Consider the following 23,805-nt stretch of genomic DNA (forward strand, 5'->3'; position numbering starts at 1 on the left):
AAAAATTTAATTTGTAGAAGAAAAAAATAAATTTCGTTTATTTCAAAACGTTCAGAACATTAGTTTCATGAATAATTTACAATCGATTAATTTTCAATTAAAAGCAATGAATTTTCCACTTTAAAAATTGTGAAAAAATATTTTTGAATAATCAAATAATTTATTTTCACTGTGTTAAAATTTTTTGACTGTAAAAAATTATTTAATTTTTGTTTTAATTATTTTCGTCACTTAATTATAATTAATAGGAGCTGTCAGCTAATTTTTCTCTGTTTCGAATTATTTTATTTTTATTTATACACTTTTTTTGTAAAATATATCTCGTATTTGTTGAATAAATATATATAATATATATTTTATTTATATATTATATTATAATTCTCGTACACTGAGAAAATAGAATATTTGAATCAAACATAATTATCTTTGTTAGTCAATCAAAAATTATGTTTGAATTAAACATAGTAATTTTGATTCAGTACATAAGTTTGATTCAATAAAATTTCCGTTTAATTCAATTATAAAATATGTTCAAACATATTTTTGGATTTTAAATTTTTTTCTCAGTGTAGTAAATTGACTATTTTTTTTTAATTGAATTCGAATTAATTTGTTCTTTTAAATTACGTTTATATTGAAAAACCGTACAACTAAAATTATTTTATTAAAAAGTAATTATAATATAGTTATTTTTTTATAAAAAATAATATAATAAGTATAAGGACGAATTTTCTCGGTTATTTTTAATTGAATTAGAATTGTTTTTTTTAAATTACGTTTATATTAAAAAACCGTGAAACAAAAATTATTTTTCTAACTAATAATTATTTTCTTAAAAAATAAAATATTTTATTAAAAAGTAATTATAAAATAGTTATTTTTTTATAAAAAAGAATGTAGTAATTATAAGAAGGAAATTTCTCGGTTATTATCAATAAAGACGATGATATAGTTTGATTTTATCGATGATGAAATCGCAAATACTTAAATTAACTATTAATATAAGTTTTGTTTGGATCTTGATGAAGTTTCGCATATTATTTTGGAGCGAATCTCGAATATAGGCAGTTTTGACGTTGATGTGTAGATATTAGTAGAGCTAATTTGATAGTTTAATCAATTTCCGGAATCCGACGGGAGTTTAATAGTGATGTCATCATTTTCAACAGGGCACAATGGGGTTAATCTGGCTCGACGAGCTAATATTCGGAGAGTTAACAGAGTTTCAAATGCAACCAGGGCCGTCGTTTGCTTATCGTTCCATACAGTTTCACATCACGTGCATATAATTTTCCCCCACCGAAATTTCAATTTCAATTTCATTTTTAATCTCCCCAGAAATATATTAGAATTTTCCAAATCTATCGTAAAATTAGAAAAAAAATGTATTATTTCTAGAAAAAATTTAATATCATTAAAAAAAATTGATTTTATTTTTATAGAAAGAATAATTTCGAATTTGAACTGAAAAAAAAATTATTTAAATCAAATATTAACCGATTAGTTGTCTATTATTTAATAAATATAAAATATAAATATTTACTTTGAATTAATTTTTATTTGAGTCAATTAAATTTTATTTCTTTCAAATACTGGAATTATTGATTCAAATACAATTTATTTGACTTTATAAAATTTATTTGATTCAAGTAAATATTTATTTACTTGAAATATTTATTTGTTTATACTGGCACACAGTTTTTCTAAGGATATCAAATTGAGACAAAAAAAAACGAATTAAAAATGTTGCTTCGCAACACTTTTTATTCGTTTTTTGGCTCAATTTGATATCCTTAGAAAAACTGAGGCTAGTAATCGGTTATTTGAAGTTTAATTTCAATTTTTAAGGCGTTAATTCAATATTTATAGGGAAAATTCCAAATATTTTTTTTAGCTCAATATTTATAGGGAAAATTGCAAATATTTTTTTTTCGAAGTAAAATTTTTCTTTAATAAAAAACTGAAGTTACAGAAAACTAGTTAAAATGCTAAAAAAATTTTAAAAATTAAATTATTTTTAAATAAATTTTAATAAAAATCTTTATAATAATTCAATTACTTTCAATACAATTTCAAATTGAATTTCTCGAAAGAATTCAATTATTTTATAAATTTTCATAATATTTTTCGTAATAATTCAATTATTTTCATAAATAATAAACTTCATTGCAGGATATAAAATAGTTTTATTGCAATTTCAATAACTTTTGTAAAAAAAATGTTATTATTTTTATAAGTTTTAATGAAATTCTTCGAAAAAATTCACTTGTTTCCAAAAATTTTGATAAAATTCTCTTCAATAATTTAATTAAATTTCTTGAAAGAATTTTAATAATTTCAATAAATTTCAATCATTTTCATAAATAAAATTCTTCACAGGAATATTCAATGATTTTCATTACAATTTCAATTAACTTTCTCGAAAGCATTTTACTAATTTTATTTTTTTTCCAAGTAAAATGTTCAAAAATAGTTAAATTGATAAAAAAATTAGTTAAAATTTTAGAAAATTAATTAAAATATTCACAAATAGTTAAAGTGCTAAAAAAGTATAGTTAAAATGTTAAAAAATAGTTAAAATTCTGAAAAAAGGAGTTAAGCACTTAAAAAAGTATTTAAAATGTTAGAAAAGTAGTTAAAATGTTCATAAATAGTTCAATTTAAATTTAATTTAAATTTGTAGAAAGAATGGAATTATTTTAAAAATTTTATTAAAATTCTTCCTGACAATTCAATTATTTTCATAAATTTTAATAAACTCTTCATAAGAATTCAACTATTTTCATAATATTTTTCGTAATAATTCAATTATTTTCATACATAATAATAAAATTCATCGCAGAATTTAAATTATTTTTATTACAATTTTATTAATTTAAACATTTTGTAAAAAATTAAATTATTTTTAAATATATTTTCATAAAAATCTTTATAATAATTCAATTACTTTCAATTCAATTTCAATTCAATTTCTCGAAAAAATTCTATTATTTTTATAAATTTTTAAAAAATTTTTTGTATAGGATTTTAATTATTTTCAGAAATATTAAAATTTTTCAAAGGAATTCAATTATTTTCATTATAATTTTTTATACAATGAAAATAATAATTAAATTATTATTAAAAATTATAATTTTTTTTTTATAAAAAATGTTATTGTTTTTATAAGTTTTAATGAAATTCTTCGAAAAAATTTACTTGTTTCCAAAAATTTTGATAAAATTCTCTTCAATAATTCAATTGAATTTCTTGAAAGAATTTTAATAATATTTTAATAAAATTCTTCGCAGGATTTCAATCATTATCATAAATTTTAAATTTCTTCACAGGAATTCAATTATTTTCATTACAATTTCAATTAACTTTCTCGAAAGAATTGTACTAATTTTAAAATTTTTAATAAAATTCTTCGTTTGATTTCAATTATTTTCATAAATAATAAAATTCTTCACAGGAATTCAATTATTTTCATAACAATTTTAATAAAATAACTCAAAAGAATCCAATTAGTTTTATAAATTTTTTTAAAATTCTTTAAAAGAATTCAATTATGTTGAAAAATTTTGATAAAACTCTCTACAATAATTGAATTACTATAAATTTAATTTAAATTAAATTTCTCGAAAGAATTTAATAAATTTTAAAAATAATAATAAACCTCTTCGTTGGATTTTTAATGTTTTCAAACATTAATAATTCATAAATAATATCAGTTTTTCATAAATAATAAAATTCTTCACGGAAATTCAATTATTTTCATTAAAATTTCAAAAAAATTTCTCGAAAAAACATTTTATTGTTTTTATAAGATTTTACTCAATGAAATTCTTCGAAAAAAAATTCACTTGTTTCCAAAAATTTTGATAAAATTCTCTTCGATAATTCAATGAAATTTCTTTAAAGAATTTTAATATAATTTTAATAAAATTCTTCGTATGATTTCAATTATTTTCATTAAAATTTCAATTAACTTTCTCGAAAGTATTTTACTATTTTTATTTTTTCTTTTTTAAGTAAAGTATTTCTTTAATAAAATACTGTAGTTAAAGTATTTAAAAAAGTAGTTTAAATGTTAGAAAAGTATAGTTAAAATGTCCAAAAATAGTTAAAATGCAAAAAAAAAAGTAGTTAAAAAGTTAAAAATGTAGTTAAAATGTTAAAAAAGTAGGTAGTTAAAATGCTAAAAAAATAGTAAAAAGTTAAAAAAGTAGTTGAAATGTTAGAAAAGTAGTTAAAATGCTAAAAAAGTAGTTAAAATGTTCAAAAGTAGTTAAAATTTTAGAAAAGTAGTTAAAATGTTAGAAAATAGTTAAAATGCTAAAAAAGTATAATTAAAACGTCAGAAAAGTAGTTAAAATGTTCAAAAATAGTTAAAATGCGGAAAAAAGTAGTTAAAATGTTCAAAAATAATTAATATACTGTTGGGCTTTGTAATTTCAAATAAATAAAATAAATAAATAAATAAAATGCTAAAAAAGTGGTTAAAAAGTTAAAAAAAAGTTGTTGAAATGTTAAAAATGTGATTAAAATATTCAAAAATAATTAAAGTACTAAAAAAGTAGTTAAAATGTTAAAAAAAGTAGTTAAAACAGTGAGTTTGAGTAGTTAAAAAAAAATGGTGAAATAAAAAAGAAAAAAAAAATTGATGAGAAAAATATTCGGATTTGAGTGAGAGAAAAAAAAATACTAGTGGGAGTTAAGGGGGGTGAACGAGGACTAACCGAGGGATTAAAGATTCGTGGGATGTATTTTGCAAGTTTCGTTCAGAGCGGCCCTGTATGCAAATCCCAGAGCGGGCATATTAGGTGGAGGTACGCAGTTAGGCAATAACCGCTGTCAATAGAAACCCTGCCTCCTCTCCTGGAGTGGTCCCCACTCGAAAATGCTACTCGCTAAATTAGGTAGGTTATATGGGCTTCGTTTCATTTGCGAGCAAACTTTAATAAGCGCTAAAATTGCGTAAAAGAGCAAGGTTTTCAGACGGACGCGAATCAGGGCCGATGTTTCCACTGATTTCACCTTCATATTTCACCTCTTCAATCCTATCTCCATATATATACATATATATATATATATTGTATATGTATATGTGTATATCAATTTTTAGTTTTTTACACACACACACACACACATATACATATATATATATAGTGCTCTAATCTAACAATCATTATATTTTCTGGGAAAATTGCATTATCATTCATTTTTTTATTGAAAAATACGAAATTGCCAGAAAAAAATCGAATATTCATTTCTGTTCTTCACGTATATCGTTCATTTATTTGTTTCGATATTTTCCCGCATTGCAATTTTTGCCATTTTAATTCATTATTTGGAAAAGAAGGGCTTCATCAATTATTGTAATAGATTTTTTATCATTTTTTGTTTCTTTTTATCAATATTTTATTTATTTTTATTTTTTACCAATTATTTTTTTAATTATTATTATTTTAATTAATTAATTAATTTATTTGTTTATTTATTTATTTATTCATTTATTGATTCATTTATTTATTCATTTATTGATTCATTTATTTATTCATTTATTTATTCATTTATTTATTCATTTATTGATTCATTTATTTATTCATTTATTTATTCATTTATTTATTCATTTATTTATTCATTTATTTATTCATTTATTTATTCATTTATTTATTCATTTATTTATTCATTTATTTATTCATTTATTTATTCATTTATTTATTTATTTATTCATTTATTGATTCATTTATTTATTCATTTATTGATTCATTTATTTATTCATTTATTGATTCATTTATTTATTCATTTATTTATTCATTTATTTATTCATTTATTTATTTATTTATTCATTTATTTATAAACGCGACAAGTTTAATCTTTCTTGTAATTTTTCTAATTTTTAATTAGAAACCAATTATTGCATTAAAAAAAAACAATTTGGAATCGAATTGAAAAAAAGATACACTTGTTTTTTTTAATTGTTTAACAATAATTGTTTTAACAAATTCATAAATATTTTTAGAAACCATAATGCCAATCAATTTTGTCTTATATTTTATTTTTTTATTTATTTAATATTTATTCAATCAATTTTTTTATCCAAGTCGTATTTTGTTGATAAAATTGTTTTTTTTTGCAACAGCAATGAGCATAATTTGTTAATTGGTTTATAACAATTTTATGAACGAAATACGAGTTGGACAAAAAAATTACCCACATAAAACTTTGTGAATTTTTTTAAAATCGATAAACGTTAACAGTTCAAAGAATTAAAGATTTTTTAAAAATTTTTGTTTAAACAATTTTTGTTAAACAATTGGAAAATTAAAAACAAAAAAGAGCAGGAAGCACCCTTCATCAAACATAATTTGTTTATAACTTCACTTCTTCACTATAATTGTTTATAACAATTTTATAAACAAAATATGACTTAGACCAAAAATTTACTAATTTCTCTTAATTTTTCTCATAGAATCGATTTTTAAATTTATTGTAATTAAAATAATTTTTAGATCTACACTGAAGAAAATTCAATTTAAATAAACGATTACTTGTTTATTATCGAATAAATATCTATTTCTTTGTTTCAAATAATTTATATTTAAGTCAATTAAATGATATTTACATGAAATACTAAAATTATTGGTTCAAATATAATTTGTTTGATCTATAAATAAAAATTGTTTGATGACAGACAACTTGTCCGATTATTTTAATAAAATAAATTTTTTTTAATGTATGAACAATATTGAGATTACATAATTAAAATTTTGTTATTTACAATTGACATTTTGTAACTGAAATAATTTCTGGTTTTATTAATACTTTTTATTATTTTATTAAAAATTTACCATTTAATATGCAATTGAAATAATATTGAAAGGTTTGAAATTTTATAATTAAAATTGTATAATTTATAATTGAAATTTTCTAGTGTAAAATTGTAATTATAAAATTTATAATTGTTATTTTATAGTTGAAAATACATAATTTAAAATTGATATTTTATGTGTTATTGAAATTTTATAAACAATAATTGAAATTTTATAATTTATAATTAAAATTTTACAATCAATAATTGAAATTATATAATTTATAATTGAAATTTTATTATTTTACAATCAATAATTAAAATTATATAATTTATAATTGAAATTTTGTTATTTTACAATCAATAATTGAAATTTTCTAATGCATAATTGCAATTATAATTTTATAATTGAAATTCTATGATTCACAACTGAAATTGTATATATTATATACATATAATTGTAATTGTTTTCAACTCTACGGAATATTTTCAGATTTTAATAATGAATGTCGAACAATTATCAAAGTAAAGGTTTTTATTGAAAAAATTTAAATATTGTTAAATACAAAAAGGACGCACTTTAAATACATTTTTTTCGATAACTTTTACATACATATATTATATACACTTTATAGGTATGTACGAAATTGAACATTTATCGAGAGTCTATTGAAAAGAAAAATTATTTAAAAAAACATTATTAAAAAAAAATTATGAAAAAAAAATTTTATTGAAAAAAAATGTGAGCTAAAAATGCTTATAAAGTTCAGGTGATTAATTTTAAGTAATATGTGTGCATGTAGTTTTTATGTATATGTAATTGGAACAGTAAATCCCTCATGTGGGGTAAAAATGTTCGAGTTGAATAATTTTATGAGTGTTTAAACAGATTTATATATATACATTCACGCATTATTCGATATCGTCATTTATAGGTGCATGGAGGTCGTTATAAAAATTCTAAGAAAGTCAATATTTTATGTATTGTGAAGTAAACGTAAAGAAAAGTAAAATAAAGTAAATTAAAGTAAAGTAAAATAATGAAATGTAAAATAATAAAAAGTAAAATAAAAAAATAAAGAAAAGTAGATTAAAGTAAAATAAAATAAAATAGAGTAAAGTAAAGTAAAGAAAAGTAAATTAAAGTAAAGTAAATTCAAGTAAAATAAATTTAACTAAAGTACATTAATTAAAAGTAAAATAAAGAAATGTAAAAAATGTAAAGTAATGTAAAGTAAAGTAAAGAAAAATAAAACATAAAGAAAAGTAAAAAAAAATAAAGTAAAGAAAAGCGACACTGGTATGTCAAAGAAACAAGAGAAAAATTTGTATTTCCGTCTTTTTTTACTGTAAATTTGCGAGTTTCTAATTTTCCTTATTTTTCAATAGCTTATTACTTTAACGGTTATTGACATCGCGAGAATTTTTATAATAATTTTTTATTAAATTTCGCATGAAATATGAGAATTTAATAAATTCTTGACGACTTTGACTCGGGCGTAAAAAATAAGTTATAAATCTTCTTTTGATGTAAAAGAAAAATTATATATATATACTATTTGATGCGAACTTTCGTTTATTTCTAAAGCAAAAAACTCAAATGTAATTATTTCCTAACGCTTTATATTACAAAATTTTTCTTTTACTTTATTCTTATCCAATATTGAAGTCAGTAATTATTTTTTCCGTAGTGGAACTTTTTATTAATATACTTCCATATATGAATATTCATAACTTTTTCTTTCTTTTTTTTTTTTTTTGAACCAGTTTTCTAAGGATGCGTATTAAAACGGTTTTTTAATTAATTTTTTAATTCGCGAACTTTATAATTTTTTGTTGTAATTTTTTTCACGTATAATAAATTAATATTAATAATATTAATATTGCTTTTAATACAATTTTAATATTTTATTTAATTTCAGAAGGTTTTACTTTTTTACTAAAATTTTTGAAAATTACAACTGTTTTGAAGAATTGAATAATAGTAAAATATTTATTTAAAAAATGATTTACTTATGTTTTCCATACCTTTATTTTAATATTTTCATTAAACCAAAGTTTATTCAAAAATCTGAAATTGAATATAAAATAATTTTATTTAGAAAGAATTAAAATTAAACTTTTTGTTAATTAATTCGTTTTTAAAGAATTTTATTGAAATTTTTGAAAGTAATTAGATTTCCCTGACATTATAATTACTTTTCATAACAAAATTTTTTTTACAGTAGGAAAATATTAATGTTTACGAAAAATGACTAAAATTTATGAATTTTAATAATTTCTAAAAATTACAATTATAACCCTTCCTGAATTTAATTATTTTCTACAATATTCAATGAAACTTCATCTCTGAATCAATTAATTTAAATAATTTTCTAAAAGTTCTTTTAGAATTCAATTATTTAAATACATAAACTCAATTTTTTATAATAATTGTGACTCTCCATAGTTTTTTCTTAAGTTATTAAGGTATAATATTTTCAAAAAATTATAATAAAGAAATTCTTACAATTAATTGTTTCAAAATATTGTAAAAATAATTTTTGAACGATAATAGTTTTTCAATTTTGAAAAAATTCTAAACAATTAAAATTTGATAAAAATCTTTTAAAAACAATTGAATTTTTGAAAAGTATAAATAAAAAATGATCAAATTTTTGAAGAATTTTAATTATAAACAGGACCATGATTTCTCAAAAATTTTAATAAATTCAAAAAGTAAATTTTAAATCTTAAAAAATTATTACAAAACAATTCTAATAATTAGTTTTTAAAAATATTTTATTACTGTAATTTTTCGAAAATAATTGTATTCCTTAAAAGAATTTTTGTATAATTTAAAAAAACTAATGAATTTTTTGATGAATTTTAATTAAAAATTTTGAACATTATTATTTTCTTCAAAATGTTAAAAATAATTTTAAAATGTTATTACTTTTGGAAATATGTAATTGAAAATATTAAAAATATTGAATTTTAAAAAATCACAAGCTTATCTTCATTTTTAAATTTACCTTTAAAGATTTTTCATTACAAATTTTTGATAATTCAATTATTTTCAAAATTTGCAATTAAAATTCTTCAAAAGTTGATTATGAAAAATTGTAACAAAATACTTGAAATAAATAAATTATTTCCAATTAAATGTTTCAAAAATTTATTTACTAAAATAAATTCTCCTTTCTTTCAATAAAAAATTACACTTTTTTCTTGTAAACTATTAATTTTCTCCATGGAAAAAATACCTTTTGCAAAATTTGAATTTATATAAACGTATGAGACTTTATGGGCGAATATATGTATATATTGAAGCTATTGCTTACTTCGATGGCAATTAGGATACACTACGGGTGGTAACCTGATTGTGACAGTTTGCTGATAAGCAAAAGAATAGAGGGCTACCTCAATAATGCAAATTATTAACCTTCATTACCAACCTTTGGGCGATAAATCTCAAATAGCTTTTACCGCAAAACCCACTGTGAGTGTTAATTAAACAAGAAAATGTCAATATTGTATAAACTTTTCTTTTACATAGACATAAAAAATTGTGTAATCACCGTTTTTATAATTACATTATTTATAATATTTTTCATCGTAATATATTTGTGTTATTAAAATTTAATTTAATATTTTAGTTAGTTTTTTCTATTTTTATTTAATTATTTTAGTTTTCCTTCTTTAATTTAAATAAATTAATAAATGAATGATTGGACTAATAAAACTGTGTAAAAAAAAATTAAGTCAGGAAAAAAAATCTCCCATCTAAAAATGAAATTAAGTTTCTTCATAAATTATAGCTGAAATTGTGCTAAGTGAAAATTGTGATTTTTCAATTGATTAAATTGAAGTTGATGCATAAATGTCATATTTTTTCCCCTTCATGAAAATAGAATTTATTTCATATGTGCATTGCAATAGTTGTAGTGCTCGCTCTAATGACATATTATATTGAATAGAAATGACAAAAGTGATTTGATACAAGCATGTCGTTGAATAGTCGCCTCAAATTACGATTATTAATTGAGTTTCGAGGGAGCAACTGGCGTATATATAATTTATAGAGGGATGCATCGCACATCAAGGAAACATTACAAAATAATATCTCTTATTTAAAATCAAATTCAAAATCGTCAAATATAACCTATTACATTAATTTTGAGATTAAAAAATATTTTTGGAATTTAATTTTTATTTATCTTTATTTAACTTTTCTATGTTTTCCATATTTTTATGTATGTTCGCTTTTATTATTATTTATCTTCATTTTTATTTTCTTCATATTTTTATGTATTTTTACTTTTATTTATTGTTATTCCTCATTTTGATTTTTCTTCTTTCTGTTTATTATCTTCATCTTCATTTTTATTAATTATTTTTTTTTTATTGCTTTTTCCAAGTTTTATTTTTTATTTAGTCAATTTATAATTTAATGGAAAAATTGATTTACGTATAGAAAAATGAAAAAAAAACATATTTCTGTTAAATAGTGTTTAATTTATTAAACAATAAGATTTATTTTTATTTATCTCATTAAGGGAGATGAATAAAAGAGAAAATGGAATTTCGAAGACAAGAGGGGGGTGGGGGGGGGGGTTTACAGTCTCGAAGAAGTTAAACTTTACTGGGATGCAATTCGCGGAAAATTAAGTAGCGACGCCTGAAACTATGTATATATATATATATATATATATATATATATATATATATATATATATATATATATATATATATATAAGTTATAGGTATGTGTAGGTGAAGCGTTGTCAAAGGAAGTGTGAACAATTTCGCGCATTGTTAAGACAGTATAATATGGATGGTAGGCGGGATAATTATTGGAGGCCGTTTGAATCTAACTGTTTCCTTCATTAACAGTCTCAGTTGCCAGGCAATCTATCCATCTTTCTCTTTCTCGTATTTCCTATCTTTATCCGCATGTTCACCCTCCCCAACACCCTTTATTTCCACCCTTACTCTCGCGTCCTCTGAATTTTGCGCAGAATTACCCGCTATTATCATAATTGCGCTATTACTGATAATACCCCCAACGACTCAAGCTTCGAAACTGTGTACTATGATGCGCCTAATACATTTTCTATTTATGATTCATTCGGAGAAAAGCAATTTATCATTTTGTGTAAGTAAAGTAAAAATAAAATTTCCCTCACTAATATTTTAATGTTCAAAAATTTATTTCATATTTATAATAAGTTTCAAGTTTCGCATATAGATAAAACACTTTTGAAACTGGTACATTTATGTTTCAGTTTTTAATTATAATGTTACTTTTAATCGTGCTTAATAAAATATTCGAATAATATAATAAGCAAAAAAGTTAAATAAAATTAGCGATGGCACAAAAATTTTATTTTGTTTTTCTCTGATTTCCGGATGAAATTTAAACTATTTCCATGACTGACACTGTTAAAAATAAATCTTACTTTCAGCCCATTCTTGACTAAAACCATTTACTTTAGTACCATTTTTGACTGGACTTCATTTCTGAGAGTATGATTTTAAATTTTAAAATTGACTACAAATCTACATTTACCTTCAGGCATTATAAAATTAAGATGTAAACAGTTTCAGTCCCTACTAGACCTCTAGTGATTTTCAGATGATTAGAATTATTAAATTTGAAAGAAAGAAATTTTTTATTTCATTTTTAACAATTTTTGATTGTCTGATGGCGTTCGGGTGGACCTGCTACTACTTAAAAATTGAAATAAAATTCTCTATTCTTCAAGATTGAGTAGGGCTCAGTCCCTACTAAATCTCTGGTGATTTTCAGATCATTAGAATAATTAAATTTGAAAGAAAAAAATTTTTTGTATCATTTTTAACAATTTTTGATTGTCTGATGGCGTTCGGGTGAGGGTGCTACTACTTAAAAATTGAAATAAAATTCTCTATTCTTCAAGATTGAGTAGGGCTCAGTCCCTACTAAATCTCTGGTGATTTTCAGATCATTAAAATAATTAAATTTGAAAGAAAGAAATTTTTTGTATCATTTTTAACAATTTTTGATTGTCTGATGGCGTTCGGGTGAGGGTGCTACTACTTAAAAATTGAAATAAAATTGTCTATTCTTCAGGATTGAGTAGGGCTCAGTCCCTACTAAATCTCTGGTGATTTTCAGATCATTAGAATTATTAAATTTAGAAAAAATAAATTTTTATTTTCGTTTTTACCAAATTTTTATTGTCTGATGGCGTTCGGGTGAGGGTAGTACTACTTAAAATATTAAATAAAATTCTCTATTCTTCAAGATTGAGTAGGGCTCAGTCCCTACTAAATCTCTGGTGATTTTCAAATCATTAGAATAATTAAATTTGAAAGAAAGAAATTTTTTGTATCATTTTTAACAATTTTTGATTGTCTGATGGCGTTCGGGTGAGGGTGCTACTACTAAAAAATTGTAATAAAATTGTCTCTTCTTCAGGATTGAGTAGGGCTCAGTCCCTACTAAAACTCTGGTGATTTTTAGATGATTAGAACTATTAAATTTGGAAGAAATAAATTTTTATTTTCGTTTTTACCAAATTTTTATTGTCTGATGGCGTTCGGGTGAGGGTGCTACTACTTAAAAATTGAAATAAAATTGTCTATTCTTCAGGATTAAGTAGGGCTCAGTCCCTACTAAATCTCTGGTGATTTTCAGATCATTAGAATAATTAAATTTGAAAGAAAAAAATTTTTTGTATCATTTTTAACAATTTTTGATTGTCTGATGGCGTTCGGGTGGACCTGCTACTACTTAAAAATTGAAATAAAATTCTCTATTCTTCAAGATTGAGTAGGGCTCAGTCCCTACTAAATCTCGGGTGATTTTCAGATCATTAGAATAATTAAATTTGAAAGAAAAAAATTTTTTGTATCATTTTTAACAATTTTTGATTGTCTGATGGCGTTCGGGTGGACCTGCTACTACTTAAAAATTGAAATAAAATTCTCTATTCTTCAAGATTGAGTAGGGCTCAGTCCCTACTAAAACTCTGGTGATTTTTAGATGATTAGAACTATTAAATTTGGAAGAAATAAATTTTTATTTTCGTTTTTACCAAATTTTTATTGTCTGATGGCGTTCGGGTGAGGGTGCTACTACTTAAAATATTAAATAAAATTCTCTATTCTTCAGGATTGAGTAGGGCTCAGTCCCTACTAAATCTCTGGTGATTTTCAGATCATTAGAATAATTAAATTTGAAAGAAAGAAATTTTTTATTTCATTTTTAACAATTTTTGATTGTCTGCTGGCGTTCGGGTGAGGGTGCTACTACTATTAAAAAATTGAAATAAAATTGTCTATTCTTCAAGATTGAGTAGGGCTCAGTCCCTACTTAAACTCTGGTGATTTTTAGATGATTAGAACTATTAAATTTGGAAAAAATAAATTTTTATTTTCGTTTTTACCAAATTTTTATTGTCTGATGGCGTTCGGGTGAGGGTGCTACTACTTAAAAATTGAAATAAAATTCTGTTTTCTTTAGGATTGTATAGAGCTCAGTCCCTACTAAATCTCTGGTGATTTTCAGATGATCTAAAATATTAATTTTGAAAGAAATAAATTATTAATGACGATTTACAAAATTTAGATTGTCTGATAGCGTTCGGGTGGACCTGATACTATTTAAAAATTAAAATTAAATTCAAGGAACATATTTGTAAAAAATTAGTATAATTTACTCCGAAAGTAGTAAAAGTTACCAGAAATTCCTGACAGTTTAGGTTTTACTAAGAGAATAGTGAAAATTACTTTATATTTTTCTTAGGGTAGTAAATAAATTAAATTAATAATTTATTTATTACTTGGAAAATAAGTAAATGGAGGAATAAATTAAAATAACTTCATACTTTATTAATTCTTTACAAAGACTAGAATTCCTGTTTTTCAGACATCCACAATTTTCAATATTATTTTCCCTTTCTGTTATCCAAGGTCCTGGTTAATTTGATCACTTTGCCATTTTCAGTGCGAGTTAAAAAAAAAAAAAAAAGAAAAAAAAAAGAGGGTGAAATGTAATGGAACGGGAGTTATAAGAAAAAGGAAGCATTTCATGGATACAGACATTAAATGCGAAAGTGAGAGAGAAAGAGTGACAGAGAGGGTGAAAGAGAGGATGTGGGAGGCTTAGCCACGTGTGGGGATCTTCATAGCACGCGTGAATGCGCTTTGATAAAGAGTGAGTAGTGAATTGATATAAGTGAGCGGTTATTTCACGATCATTTTGAATTCCCTCATCACTGAATAGAAGAACGTGGATTGAAACGAGCCACTGCATTTAGCCACGTGCTATGTTACCAGCCACCTACGCAACGGATCAAAGCCAATGACTACGAACGGACTTCCGATTCGTTTCTGGTTTTATAATACAAAGCGAATCAAAAGTCACGCCTCAGAGGAGAGAGAGAGAGAGAGAGAGAGAGAGAGAGAGAGAGAGAGAGAACATTCTCATTTTTAGAGACTGTTCACAATTTCTCCGTTCTCGTAATTAATATACACTTCACCAAAAACTTTTTTCTACATATAAATTACCTCGCAAAAGAAAAAAAAATTCATTTTTCAAAATTCCTCTATATCACTCGAAAAAATTTGTTCTGCAAACATTATTGAAATTTATATTATTCACTTCATTTCGTTTGTGAGAGAACTTTTATGCCATCTAGGCGGTAATTTGTCGAACTCTACTGGCGCAAAATTCAAAAAACGAAAGATTGGAATTGCATACTTTTCACTCGTTAATTAATTTTAAAAAAGTAGCAAAAAGTAGGTTTCAAAAATTAAAAAAAGTAGTAAAAAAGTAGCTATCGAAAAATTAAACTTGAAGATAAAAAAAAACTCGCTTTAGACACTTCACAAAACTAACAAAAATTCCATTCTATATTTTATTTTCCTGACTTTTTTCTAATTTTCATCAAAAATATTTACTTTTTTCTTATCCTGCTAATAAAATGAATTTCTGCAACGAAATTTTATTATTCATGAAAGAATTTAAATATTTATAAAAATAGTTTAATTCTTAAAAAGAATTTTCTAAAAAAATTTTAAATACTTGATTTCTTTTGACCAATTTAAATAATTGAATTCCTGAGAAATTTTTATTATTCATGAAAAGAATTGAATTCTTACAAAGATTTTTACAAACAAATTATTAAATAATTGAATTCTGTTTGGAAATTTTATGAAAATATTAGATATTAAAAGTCGTAAAATTGCGAAAAGTTTTTAAAAATAATTAAATTTTACAAAGAATTCTAATAAAATTTTTGAGAAAAATTGAATGTCTGTATGGCATTTTATTAGCATTTTTTAAATAATAATATTTCCAAGAAGAAATTGAATATTTGGGAATAATTTTGTCATTTATCGACATAATTAAATTCTTGGGAAGAATTTTATGAAAATCTAAAAGAATAATTGAATTATTTTAAAAAAATTTAATTAAAATTCTATTAAAAATAATTGATTTCTTTCGAGCAATTTTATTAAAATATTTGGAAATAATTGAATTCCTGTGAAAAATTACAGTTTTTTAAATAATTAAATAGTGACTAAGAATTTTATAAAAATTTTCAAAAAAAAATTGAATTCCTGAGAAGAATTTTATTATTTATGGAAATAATTAAATTCTTGTGGAAAATTTTATTTGTTAAAATAATCGAATTTTTCCATTAAGTAATTTTAAATAGTATTAAAAATAATTAAAATTTTTCGATGAGTTTTATTATTTATTTAAGTATTAAAAATAATTGAAATCCTGCGATGAATTTTATTATTTATGATAATAATTGAATTTTGCAAAGAATTTTATTGAAATACCTAAAAATAATTGACTTTTCTAGAGTAATTTTGTTATTTATCTTTAATAATTGAATTCTTTCGAAGAATTATTTATGTAAATAATTGAATTCTTGGGAAGAATTTTATGAAAAGCTAAAAGAATAATTGAATTATTTAAAAAAATTTAATTTAAATTCTATTTGAAATAATTGATTTCTTTCGAACAAATTTATTAAAATATTTGAAAATAATTGAATTCCTTTGAAAAATTCTAATATTTTTGTAAATAATTGAATTCTCGTGATGTATATTGTTAATTATGAAAATAATTGAATTTTGCAAAGAATTTTAATAAAATGACTAAAAATAACTGAATTTTCTTGAATAATTTTGTTATTTATCGACAGAATTGATTTGAATTAATACGACGAATTATTTATGTAAATAATTGAATTCTTGAGGAGGATTTTATTAAAGTCTTAAAGAATAATTAAATTATTTAAAAAAAAAAATTAATTAAAATTGTATTGAAAATAATTGATTTCTTTCGAACAATATTTTATTTAAATACTTAAAAATAATTGAATTCCTGTGAAAACTTCTAATATTTTTGTAAGTAATTGAATTCTTGCAAAGAATTTTAAAAAACATTTTTTTAAATAATTGATTTTTTCGAGGAATTAAAACTAAATTTTTAAGAATAATTACATTTTTTGATCGATTCCTGTAAAATTATTGGTATTAAAAATAATTGAAATCCTGTAATGAATTTTATGATTTATGAAAATAATTGAATAGTTGCAAAGAATTTTATTAAAATTTTCAAAAATAATTGAATTCCTGAAAAGAATTTTATTATTTATGAAAATAATTGAATTTTTCCTAAGAATTTTATAAACATTGTTTTGAATAATGAATGTTTTCGAAATATAATAAATATTATGAAAATTTTTTTTTAAATGGTAATTGAATTCTTGTTCTTCATTTGTGAAAATAATTTAATTTTTCGATTAATTATAGTTTAAAATAGTATTAAAAATAATTGAAATTCTTCGATGAGTTTTATAATTTATGGAAATAATTGAATTCTTGCTTAAAATTTTTAAAAATTTTTTTAAAAAATTGAATTTCCATGAAAAATGTTATTATTAGTGAAAGTAATTGAATTATTGTAAAGAATAAATTGTATAAAAATTTTGTTAAATTTTTTCTAAATTTTTTTGAAAATGATTTTCCAAATTAATTAAATTCCTGTGGAAATTTTATTATTTATGAAAATAATTGAACTTTGGATGGGTTTTTTCAATTTTTTTTTAAATTATTGAATTGTTTTGCGAAATGTTATGAAAATACTAGATATTGAAAATAATTGGATTTCGAATACTTTTTGAAAATAATTGAATCGTTTAAAAAATTTTATTATATAATTTTTGAGAATAGATTTTTGATTTCTAGTATTAACGAATATAATAATAATACTTTAGTATATTATTAGAATATATATTTAATTCATTAAAGAATATAAAAATCGCGATACACTCCCAATGAATCTATCTTTTGATTTCAGGACATTAATTCTGTAGAATTTAATATCTGATTCATCTGTAGCAAATTATAATCCACCCTTGAAGTTAATACATGGACTTGAAGTTAGAGGAGAATGAGGAGAGAGAAAGAGAGAGAGATATAAAGTGAGAGAGAGAGAAATATGATCGAAGACAGTCGTAGGAATATGACAAAGAGAATAAAGAATAAGAAAGAAATGTAATTGAGCGATTTAAGACGAGGCGACGGAGAAAACTCAAGAGCTCCAAAGATAAAGTATAATTATTTTTCGATATAGAAAGTGGAAATTATTCGCGAATGAGCCAGGGGAGTTATAGGCGATATTCATACTTTATTAAATGACTGTGGCCACCTCTCTCTGATTTTTCTGCAAATCCCTGTCTCCCCCTTCTCAGACCATTTCTTTTCTCTTCTTCTTCTTCTTTTTTTTTTTTTTTTATTTCATCCGTAGACAGTTTTATTGTGAAATATATAAAATCGCCACTTGGATAAAATTGAACTCTTTAGCTTGAACGGTATAACTAAACGCCGAGTAAAAAAGTTTCTAAATGAAAAAAATTGTGTACACCATCTGCATTTAATTTGAGAAAAAAAAATTTATCATTCCTCATTTTTTTTTTTAGAAAATAACTTTTGTGTACACAAACTTTTTAAATGACTAATACAATAATCATAATAGAAATTATAATATAAAATTATAAAATATAGGAAAAATATTAAATATTAGAAAATTAATTAATCAAAAGGATGAAGAAAAAACTTAATTAAATTTAACGTATAAATGAAAAAAAGCAAGAGAGGTAAAAAAATAATTACGAATTAAAAATTGAAATACAAAAATGCTATAACTAAAGGAAGTAAATAATTGTTAAAGTAAGAAAAATATTTTATGCTGCTTTGACTTTGACAAAGGTCACAACGTTTATCATCATTTTTTATGTATTCCACATGCGAAATGATAAATTTTTAAAACTTTGACATTGAAGAAGATCATAAATGTTTATGACAATTTTTTTTATTCTACAAAATAATTTTTTTTCAAATAAAATGTAAATAAAAAGCTGCAAAAATATCGTGGATCGAAACTTTAGAAAAAAAAAATGTAATGTCCTCGTGAATGTGGACAATTTTTAGATGTTATTTATTGTACTTTTTTGCACTCGTTTTGTTATAAAAACCGTGAACTGCGACAAAATTATATGCAATATAAGAAAGTGTCAAAGAGTAAAGAAACGTTTGCATTAGTACAACATTTTAAAAAATTAAACTTTAATAACTGCAATTTACACGGTAAGAAGAAAGGTACGAATTTAGTACCAATTTTGCTACTAAATCATAATTTCAATCTATTTTAATACCGAAATCATCTCTAATTTAGCATTTTCCTTTTACAGTGTAATATAACAACAAATAGAGTTAAAATACCAACAATGCTGAAAATTTACTTCCTGTTATTTATTGCAACATTTTTGTTATTTGCTAATGAGTGTCATGCTGAATGTTGTCCTTCATATGAACCTGCTACTTGTCATTCTCCAGTTTGTCCTAAAATTTGTGCAGATGGAAATGAATTACATGGAATTGAATTTTATTGTGGTGTAGGACAATGTAATATGTTTGGATGTAACTGTGACGGTGGCTGTAAAAGAAGTAGATGGGGATAAAATGTTTTTGCTGATTAAGATTAATCGAATGTATAATATCGTTATTGTCAATTTATAAATTTTTATCTCCAAATAATACAGAATTGCTTTAAAAACAATGTTTTACTTAATTTATTATACAATACAAAATAATATAATTTCTACTAATTCAAAAGTAAAAAGTCAGTTACTAAAAAATTTTCAATGATTTTCAATATCTATTTAAATAAAAAATTTCCTATACGAATTCAAAAATTAATTAAAAATTTTTATAAAATTCTTTGCAACGATTCAGTTATTTTCAAAGGTAATAAAATTTCCACAGGAATTCAAATATTTAATAATACAATTTTCATAAAATTTTTCGAAAAAAAAAATTATTCTTGAAAATTTTATTCAAATGATTCGAAAAAATTGAATTATTTAAGATAAAATTAATATAATTTGTTTACTACTGATTAATAATTATTTTCAATATATTATTCTTAAATTTTTTTTTAAAGAATTTAAATATTTTTAAAAATTTAAATAAAATTCTTTGTAACAATTAAATTATTTATTTTTTAAAATTTTGATAAAAATCATTATAAGAATTTAATTTTAAGAAATATTCAATTATTTAATTAATTTTTTTTTTTAATAAAAATAATTGAATTTCAATTAAAGGTTTAAATAATAATTGAATATTAAATGATAATTTAATTATGTATTCCGCACCTGTGAAATGATATAAATTTTAAAAACTTTGACTTTGATGAAGACCACAACGTATATATGATAATTTTTTTATTATACAAAAATTTTTTTTTTTAAAATAAAATATAAATAAAATGATGTCTGAATAAATTTAATTATTCGAAGAATATATCTATAACTGTTAAGTCCATTATACGATCAAACCAATCGTTGAACTCTCTCTCAAGGAAATGCCGAATTTCAATAATCATCGATTTTTAAAAATACAGAGAATTTTTTGATCGCGAAAAATTGTGAATAAAAGAAAAAAATCCTAGAATCTAAGATATTTATCGTCCCCTCTATAAAGAAAGGTAATAAATATACGACTTGCAAGCACGTAATACATTCATATTCTGTTCGAAATATATATGAAAGGACTCGAGTCACTCTGCAAATGACACGTTGATAATGATACTCTGCAGCTATTCAAAAGCGCGAGTAACATTGTTAACTTGACAATAAATTGGAGGAAAAAGAGAAATATATGTATATAAAATATATACACATAGTTGGAGTAAAAGAGAGAGAAGGAGAGAGTAGGAGAGCTACAAAGTTGGAAGCAAGAGGAGTAGAAAATACGAACAGAGAAAAGTGGATGTCGCCTATTCATATTGTATATATATATATATAGCTAACGTTGACATCTGCACTCAGCATTGCTGACGTAAATTATGGGATCTCACTCCCTCTGTAAAAAGCAAATAAAATATAATAACGAATTCAATTATTTGATGTATCAATCAAGAATTTGAATCTAATTATTTTCGCATAGTAAATATGTAGCTTTTTTTTATCAAATTTAGGATAGACGTATCAGTTTTTAGATAGTTAGTGTCAAATCGTTGAATAGAACAGGATTTTTGCAGAATTATAAATATTTGGATGGTAGATAATAATTATGTCTTTTCTGAATTCCGAAATGCGCAAGCGCTGACTTAGTGTCTTCTAGGAAAATCATAAGTGCGCATGCGCTGGCTTAGCGTCTTCTGGGAAAATTAGAAGTGCACATGCGTTGACTTAGCGTCTTCTTCTTCTCCTAATTACACTCCAACGCCGGTTTAGCGGATTTTTTGGGTTGTGAATTCATAAAATTTCGCAAAAGAATTCAATTATTTTTTAAAAAATTGATAAAATTCATTCAAAATTCAATTATTTTCATAAATAATAAAATTTCCACAGGAATTCAATTAATTTAGAATAGCATTTTCAAAAAATTTCAAAAAAATCAATTATTACCTATACAATTCTTTACAATAATTTAAATACTTTCACTAATAATAACATTTTTCATGGATATATAATTTTTTTTTAAAAATTCTGATAAAATTCTAAGCAAGAATTCAATTATTTTCATCAATTATACAACTTATTGAAGAATTTCAATTATTTTTAATACTATTTTAAATTAATTAAACGAAAAATTCAATTATTTCCACAAGTAAAATTTTCCACAAGAATTCAATTATTTAAAATAAAATTTTTATTAATATTTATTAAATTTCAAAAAAATTAATTATTTAAAACAATTATGTTTATAAAATTCTTATGAAGAATTCAATTATTTTCAAAAATAACCAAATTATTTCACAGAAATTCAATTCTTTTTAAAGTTTAAACATTTTAATAAAATTTTTCGCAATAATCCAATTATTTTCATAAATAATAGAATTCTTTTTTGGAATCCAATTAGTTTTGAAAATTTTAATAAAATTCTTAGCAATTGTTCGAAAAAAATCAATTATTTTAAATACAGTTTTAATTAAATTTTTTTTGAAAGAATTCAATTATTCTTTTAGATTTTAATTAAATTATCTCTGAGAATTCAATTATTTGCATAAATAATTCTTCCAATTAATTCAATCATATCGATAAATAAAAAAATTATTCACGAAAATTCAATTATTTTGAGGCATTTTAATCAAATTCGTTTCAAAATTCAATTAGTTTTATAAATAACAATATTCATCACAAGATTTCAATTATTTATAAAAGTAATAAATTTCTTCTTGGAAATTCAATTATTGAAAAAAAATCTAATAAAATCGTTTGCAAGAATTCAATTATTTTCATAATTAATAAAATTCTTCTCAGAAATTCAATTATTTTCGAAAATTTTAATAAAATTCCTTGCAAAATTCCATTATTTTTATAAAAAATAAAATTTACAGCAGAATTTTAATTAGTTTTGATACAATTTTACAGGAATTGTTTTCAAAAAAATGTAATTACTCTTAAAATTTAATTTTAATTCTTCGAAAAAATCAATTATTTAAAAAAATGTTTTTTAAAATCTTTGGAAGAATTCAATTATTTTCAAATATTTTAATAAATTTGTTCGAAAGAAATCAATTATTTTAAATACAGTTTTAATTGAATTTTTTTTTCAAAGAATTCAATTATTCTTTCAGATTTTAATAAAATCTCCCCTAAGAATTCAATTATTTAGGTACATAAATAATAATTCTTCGCAAGAATTCAATTATGTCGATAAATAGCAAAATTATTCTCGAAAATTCAATTATTTTGAGGCATTTTAATAAAATTCTTTGCAAAATTCAATTATTTTCAAAATTAACAATATGCATCACGAGAATTCAATTATTTTTTTAAGAAATTAATTTCTTCTTGGAAATTCAATTATTTTAGAAAATTCTTATAAAATCGTTCGCAAGATATTGATATTTTCATAAATAATAAAATGCTTTTTAGGAAATCAATTATTTTCAAAAAAAATTTAATAAAATACCACACAGACATTTATAATTATTGTCAAAAATTTTAATAGAATTGTTTGTAAAATTGAATTATTTTTAAAAATTGTTCGCAATTAAATGATTTTAATAGTTAATATCTACTATTTTCATAAAATTTTAAAACTGAATTCAATTATTTAAAGAAATCTTTGTAAAAATCTTCTTAAAAATTGAATTCTTTTCATGAATAATCAATATTTCTCAGGAATTTAAATATTTAAATCAGAATTTGCATAAAATTAGTCGAATGAAAACAATTATTTAAAAAATTTTATAAAATTCTTTCATGAATTATAAAATTTGTTACTGGAATTAAATTTATTAGCAGGATAAGAAAGAAGCGTATAAATATTTCTGATGAAGATTAGGAAAAAGTGAGGAAAATAAAATATTTTTGGCAGTTTTTTAAAGTGTCTAAACCGAGTTTTTTTGTCGTCAAGTTTAATGTTTCGATAGCTACTTTTTGACTACTTTTTTTTTAGTTTGAAATCTACTTTTTGCTACTTTTTTAAAATTAATTATCGAATGC

The 23,805-nt window shown here is 21.9% G+C and overlaps 1 protein-coding gene and 1 long non-coding RNA gene across 2 annotated transcripts in view; both read left to right on the forward strand.

Moving 5' to 3' along the window:
• Positions 1–18,872, forward strand: part of LOC122502938 — a 29,403-nt gene extending 10,531 nt beyond the window's left edge. Inside the window, exon 3 of the transcript XR_006301678.1 lies at positions 18,144–18,872. The gene's annotated coding sequence lies outside the window, so the exon portion shown is untranslated. The remainder of the gene's footprint in view (positions 1–18,143) is intronic.
• Positions 18,873–18,911: 39 nt separating this feature from the next.
• On the forward strand, positions 18,912–19,904 carry LOC122502949. The gene is made up of 2 exons (XR_006301679.1): positions 18,912–19,432; positions 19,537–19,904. It is a non-coding gene; the product is annotated as an uncharacterized LOC122502949 (long non-coding RNA).
• The last annotated feature ends 3,901 nt before the right edge of the window (positions 19,905–23,805 follow it).

This window comes from Leptopilina heterotoma, unplaced genomic scaffold (assembly GCF_015476425.1).
Source record: "Leptopilina heterotoma isolate Lh14 unplaced genomic scaffold, ASM1547642v1 Lhet_108, whole genome shotgun sequence".
NCBI classification, from domain to species: domain Eukaryota; kingdom Metazoa; phylum Arthropoda; class Insecta; order Hymenoptera; family Figitidae; genus Leptopilina; species Leptopilina heterotoma.